Here is a 7,166-nt window from a genome sequence, read left to right on the forward strand (position 1 = left end):
TGTGTTTCTTGTGCTAGGAAGCCAAAAAGGAACACCTAAGCTCAGGATTTACTTATTTAAATCCAGTGCAACAGCATTTTCCTCTCTCTGTGACCACTTTCATTAAATCAGTCCTAATCTTTCGACAATGATGTGAATGCCATTATGCAAATAAGCAACTGCCTTTCAGACTTGCAGAACCGATGACACCTATACAAAGATTTCTGAGACTCTTTAATAGTTGTAGTCACCGTACTTCATAAATACGGATTTGTAAGTATTGCATTTGGTGACTGATTTTTTCTGTGAGGCTGGCCACTTTTAAAGCCATATCTTGAAGCCGAGAACTAATGAAATGTTTAATATTCCAGAATAATTCACCTCCATGCATCAGGATGTTGTAAAAAGGCTCCCATCTGATGACGCCTGTAGCTGGCACAGTACGCTCTGCATTTATCACAGTGCTCCAGATAATATTAGTATTTAATGACTGTGCACTGATAAGCTGAAACTGGATGAATAGACTGTCTTCATCTCATTCTGCTTAAGGTGACATGAACTTTAATTTATGTCACAGCCACTTGCAGCTATTCAGATACACTCCACAAACACTGATAGGAATACTCTATCAATCCACAACTGAACGACTATGAGAATGAGTTTGTTGTCTTCCTGACTTTGGATTGCTTTAATAAAAGCATTTGTATTCCAGGAAGGAGGCAAGAATATAATTAATCATTGACACAACTGACTAGGCACATTGTCTAAGTGATTCATTAGGAAGCAATTTCAAGAATATTTATTTTGATTATATACATTTTATAATTCATTAGCAACATAATAAAGTGAACACTCAAAAGAATCCATTTCCTATTTTATACCTTTGAATTAAATATAACTGCATCCTTGCCCTCTGTGGCTCTCTGCAAAGCTCTGTGTCTGAAGCAAAATACAAAAACAGTTATTGTGATGGATATAGTTAGTAATACCAGGCACCTGTATTTACAGGGGTGAAGTTCTTTTTGTACTGATGATCACAATTCAGACCAGAAATATGATACGCATGCTGCAAAATTCAGCCCCACAATTCAGTATTACTGATAACAGCCTTGGCAAATAAGTTTACAACTAAACAAGTGCAACCACATGCAAGAACAGTTATTTGCAATGATTTTTTTTTCCAAACTCCAGCTGCATTTCACTGTGTGCACAATATGGACAGAAGGTGGGAAACAGCATCGCAGAATTCCCCACACCTCTGTGCCACCATCCTGAACCTACATGGAGCTAAGGTTATTCTACAGTGGCATGGTATGCTATATGATTTTTCTCTCTTTAAATACTTGAAGATAAAAAGTTCTGTTTGAAGGAGACGCTTTTCTGACACATATTTGAGTAGTATTTCTTGAACTCCATAAGCTTTCATGCCAGGTCAACCCACTAGGGCTTAACTTGTTTCTGTTCACTGCTAGGCCTCGATGGCATACATTACCCATAGTTTCCACCTGCAATTTATCTAATGCTTTTTTTGTAGGTGCATCATCCTAACACTGAGAATGAGAGCTACAGGATGAAACAAGAGGTGAACAATATTGTCTGTGTGTCAACTGAAATTGGTGTAACTCTGAGCTAGTCCAAACTTGTTTTTCACAAGAAGATGGGTTCCCCCAGCCAAACAGACCTCTTGCACTGGCTGGCACATCTGGTCATCTGGATCTGTCTAAGCAAAGATAATAATTTATTTACAAGAACTTTATCTATTCTTAATGACAGTGCTTGTGAAAATAGCTTGATTGGTAAGGACTGAGACAGAAGGCTTCTGGGAAGAGACAAAGGGAGAGCTGAAGGAAGGTGAAAAAGCAAAATGAGCAGTGAGAGTATAGAGTTAAAAATAAGAAGTGTAAATCTAAAAGATGTTGAAAACATTATGTAACTACTGAGGTATTTGACATGAAAGCTTAGGCTGGGAATTACAGGTTCCCTTCCTTTTTCTAACAACATCTAGTAGGAGGCTGATGACAACTCAGAACTTCAGCAAGAAAGAGTATCAGACACAGATAACAGAAACTACCTTTGTGCCTGAAGAGTCTTGTTAAACATTTGTGATGGAAAGCATCTGCTTTATTCGCCTGACTATAACATAACCTTTTCATTTTCACAGTTGAAATCTTCCAGTTATATAATGCTTTGAAGAGCTTTTCGATTTACACTCTGTATTTTTAACTTTATATTCTCACTCCTGAGCAGATACCTTACTTGAGGGACAAACTGAACTACAGCTCTGCAGTGATGCAAATGTCAGCCCAGTGAAGAACCTCATCTCACACAGCCACAATTCAGCCACATCCCTCCCCTGTGAGGGCTGCCCACCTTTTACCAAACAGTCTTTTGGTTAAAGCACCCATCCGAGCAGCTGGAGGTCTAGAACAATTGAAATCTACACCTCTTTTTTTGCCATACAAGCACTTACTGTGCTATATTTGCCAGTTTCTGAACACCTGGACATACTCAGCATCTGTGGGGTATATCTGAGTTAGGCAGAGATGCCATGGGGCACTGTTTTTGGCACATAATCCAGCTTTAATGCTCGTTTCCAGATTTGTTTCTGTACTTGGCATTAAACTGTATTTAGCTGCAAAGTGGAAACGGTCTTGAGAAAATGCAGGTCTTCCTCTTACACACTGGAGTGTCCTAAGAACTGGGCTTTCAACCCACATGGTTTTTGCATCCCTCCTCTTGGCCCATAAAAATCTTGGAGCCTTCTCTGCTCCCTGCATGTGACAACAGCTGAACTTTGTGCAGGGATCAAACCTTTGAGCACAAGAGAAGCAGGCTCTGAACCTGTCCTTGGCTCCACCACGGTCAGGCACAGTGACTGACCTTTAGCAATGGCTGTTGGCAAGTGCCCTGAGCAGAGCAACTCTGGCCACGTGCAGAAAACACAGAGGGGGTCCCTCTACAAACCTAAAGCCAGGAAAGCACTGAGTGAATTTAAACATCTAAAGCAGCAGCTGCCACTGGGACTGGGATCTGCACATTTTTGTTACAGCTAAATCCTGCATTGGGTACTTCTTCCACCTCTTCTAGATGCTGGTGTCCGAAATGAGCTCAGGTTGAGAAGAGTCACTTTCCAGATAGAGAAGCATCCTCTCCTCCTCTGTGGTCAGGCTGCTTCAGGGTGTGAAGTCACTGGGTCAGGGAACTATATTCCCCACACTGTTGCTTATGGAAACCTGGGTGGAGAAGCAGCTAAGGCTCTCCATCTTAACTGCAGCTGAGGATACTCAATTCCAAGTCTATTATCTGAAAGCCTTTACAAGTGAAAAGATAAAAACTGAAATGTGCTATTTAGCATTTTATTTGACTGATGCATAAAAAAAAGCTTTTTGCCTGAATTAAAACTATTTTATTTGTACCTGACAGGGAAAGCTGTTAATTGAGTGCAATTTTTGAGAATGTGGGCCAGTCTGAATTTTGCTCAGTTGTGCAGGCTGCATATGACCTGAACTACAGGATTATATTGTATTATGACACAATTTGATTGATGTCTTTCTAGTGAAAGTTAGCAATAAAAACTAGTTTACTACATGAATGCAATCCTGATTCTTCTTACTTCAGTTGTACCCAAAAATAAAGGAAGGAGAGGTTCCTGTAGGGGAACTCAACTATAGTCTGCTAGAACCTTCTCAAAGAACATAAGGAGTTTAATTCTCATTCCAAAATGACCAAGAGCTCCTACACAAAAGCCCTCTTACAACTACCTGGGAAGTACAGTATTACATCCATAGAGGAAAAGCACATCACTTCTTAAAGAGCTAATTCATCATGTCACCTGCTACCATATCCCCCTGCTTCATAACTTATTTTTATTGACCAAGGACAATGCAGTGAAAGAAAAACACAGTAGAGATTTATTACACATTAAAAAACAGTCTAAGAAAATATAAAAAATCTCCCCCTTAAACACAGTTATTGATAACTTCTCCTCCTAGAGTACAGCATGATGTAAGAAACACCATTACTTTAGAGATAATGGAGAAGGCAACCACCTGACGTTGTAAGCAAGTCCTTCCTTAAGCGGTTACAGAGGAAATAGATGGGGCTTTTTTCTGGACAGTGAAATCATACCCTGAGCTTTTGTCTTCCTCTGTCTGGGGGAAATCGCCAGCATGGGCAAGGGAAGGTCTGGTGCCAGCACTCTGGGGGCTCTTTGGGTGCCTGCTCAGGCAACCCTGCCTTGACTGCAGCAACACTACAAGTGGCATCTGGAGGCAGGGCTGTTGAGAAGCTGACAGCAAGGCAATCTGCACATTTTATGGAGCTGTCAGACTTCTTGCAGGATGGATTGTGCCCAGAGACAGGTGCATCTAAGATACTCCCATAAATCTAATAGCAGGTATGAGAAGAGAGCTGTCTACAACCAGTCAGAAACTCACACCGTCCAGGTTCACAGCTGAGACACCAGTTCAGGTGTTCAGGTTCCTCTCCAGCCCGAATGGAACAAATCTTGCACTTGCTGCTGCCGCTTCCTGGCCGGCCCTTGCTGGCTCCTTAGCCAGATGCCTTCCCACCCTCCACGCAGAGCGTTTGCCACCCCTTCCTTGAGCCAGGGCCATGAAGCCTCCTACAGCTTTTCAGGTCTGATAATGGATTTCTGAGTCTTGACACAGGCTCTCTTGTAAGCCTACCTTTAAGTATGACCTTTATATTTTGCCATACTGCTGCAAAGAATAATACTGGTTATAATTTGGGTTTACATTTATTATATTATTTAACCTTTTACAAATAGTCATTTTATAAGCACCACAACCATTTTTAATATATCAAAGACTAGTCCAATCACTCAAGTGGCTGGTTCAAAGCATGCTGGGCAGTGCTAGTCTCTCCACAGCGCCTGGTGGCTTTGCCAATTTATTATTGCCTCCCTTGGATTTCTCATACAGGCCTGAGTTTCAAGCCTGGATTGAGAAAGTAATTTGTGGTCTCAGTCTTACAGTGTTAGAGAACATTTGATGTGGAGTTGATCGAATTAACATAAGAATTATTATAGTAAAAATGTTCCTTGTGATCTATATGTTTGTGGAAAATTATGATGACTATTGCTTCCAACTAAATACAACTCAAAAAGTGTCTTACAGATAAGCCATCAAAATTTTCTTGCTTCTTTTAGGATGATCAGGAGGAGCATATTTTAATTGACATAATAGTGGTTTACTAGAATAATGTAATCTCAGTAGGTAAGTAGATCAAATAAAAAACTTCAGCATCCTTCTTTTATTATGTATTTCTTTATCCCTTTGCTATCATCCCAATGAAAAGTAAATATAGTGGGCAAATTTATGCCTAATGCAGCTGGCGATAAATCTGAATAAGTGGTTCGGTGCTTTCAGCTCCACCCAAGTACAAAGAATAAGATAGTGGAAAAAAGTGTAAATCAGCACTGCCTCAGGTTTGCCAGTTTAGAAATCTGTCAAACAGTGCTGCTGAAATTAAACAAATGTAAACAATCATACGCAAAGCATGTCTGAAAAGTAAGTATTTGGAGCTACACTGCAAAACCCTTTAGATGTTTTATTAACTACAAGAATTTTGGTACATAGTTGATTAGATTTTATAAAAAGTATTTTTTCTCTCAAAATAATAAGTAAAAAAGTACTGCAATCAGACAGTGAAGTTTTGAATATATGTAATTCAGGGATACTTTAGGCTCTTTGTTTTCTCAAGTTTTAGGAGAATCTATTATTCCAGAATTTATGCACCTTCTTCCCTGATAAATATGGAATTAAATATATTTGAAAATAAAGAACTCCCTTGGGAAAGGAGGTTTGCAAAGGTGTTAAGAAAAGCCCTAATCCCTCTACTAGAGCATGACAGGTTGCTCTGTCCTTTTACTTCTGGAGAAGTTCTCATCAGTGATTGCCCTGCGGTATCATGAACAGGTCAGTGGGACCTCAGACCCGGCCACCGGCAAGCACACAAGGTTCTCCACAATTACTCTTTAAAAGGTATTATTGCTCACGCTCCAGTTATTGAGAAACACCTTCTGTAGTACCAGGAGCTGCACATTTCACATGCTATGATTTTTCATATATTAACAACTTGTAAGTCTGTCCCTTTCCATCAATCAGTTCTTTCTCCCCAAGACACAAAGTGATCAGCAGAGCAGACACCTGGCTAGCACGCTGAAAGGCTTACGTATAGACACTGTACCGACTCTCCTAACTATATTCTTGGTGAGGCTTGTGCTTGTTCCCAAACGAAGTAACTCGAACGTTGTGTACAAATAGGTGCACCGGTCATGTAATGGAGGCAGCCCTGCAGGTGCGCATCCACCTCCCTTCTGAAGAAACATGTTGCTGGGGTGAGTAGGTGCAAGCGCAGAAAATCGCATTGTTTTTTATTCCAAGCCAGGCGTTCCAGACAACGTAACCCGAGGCAGCGGCACCCGAGGGGACGCCTCGCCCCGCGCGTCTCAGGCGCGGCGGGTTTGGCCGCCAGCGCCCGCCGAGCGCCCGGGTGGCAGCCACGGCTGGGCTCGGGGCGCCCGGGCTCTGCCGTCCCTCAGAGGTCGCCGCAGCCAGCGGCGCCGCGTCCTGCTTCGCCCGCCCCTTCGGCGCCCACCGGCAGCGCGGGGGGACGGGGGAGCCCCGCGACGGGACCGGCTACCGGGGAGCGAGGAGCGCGGCCAACGTCCCTGCGGTGGGACGGCCGGCAGCTCCCGCTGCCTCCCCTGCCCCGGGCTGGGCCGCCGCGGCTCGGCTGGGCCAAGCTCGGCTCGCCTGGGGCTGCCCCGCCGCCCGCAGCCCCCCGGGGCCGGCGGGAGGCGCCTGCGCGCTGCGGCCGCTCGGTGCCGGCCCCGGCGCTGGCGCCGCCCGCAGCCTCCCGCCGGCTTCTGCCTATTTTAGTCACAGCGGCGGCGCGGTGGCCGCGGCGGGACGTGGTGCCGGCGGTGCCGGGAGCGGCGAGGAGCGGCAGCGCGAGCCCGTCCCCGTCCCGTCCGGGCGGCCGGGAAACTTTTCCGAGGGCGCGGGCAGGGGCGCGGGGCAGGTAAGGGGCGCGGGCAGGGCGGGGGCCGGGCCGGGCCGGGGCGGGCTGAAGCCCCGGCGCTGCCTCCGCCCGCCCCCCGCCGGCGCTGGCCACTCAGACAGCGCGGGGAGCGTCGCCCCGCTCTGCCCGGGGCCGGGGCA

The 7,166-nt window shown here is 44.9% G+C and overlaps 1 protein-coding gene across 2 annotated transcripts in view; it reads left to right on the plus strand.

The window, feature by feature from the left end:
* Positions 1–6,895: 6,895 nt before the first annotated feature.
* POPDC1 (popeye domain cAMP effector 1) overlaps positions 6,896–7,166 on the plus strand; it is a 55,989-nt gene continuing 55,718 nt past the window's right edge. The window contains exon 1 of one of the 2 annotated variants that reach the window (XM_080389854.1): positions 6,896–6,976. The gene's annotated coding sequence lies outside the window, so the exon portion shown is untranslated. Of the gene's footprint in view, positions 7,011–7,166 lie in introns of both variants that reach the window. The other variant, XM_080389855.1, reaches the window with a different exon arrangement.

This window comes from Falco punctatus (assembly GCF_963210335.1).
Source record: "Falco punctatus genome assembly, chromosome: 5".
NCBI classification, from domain to species: Eukaryota; Metazoa; Chordata; class Aves; order Falconiformes; family Falconidae; genus Falco; species Falco punctatus.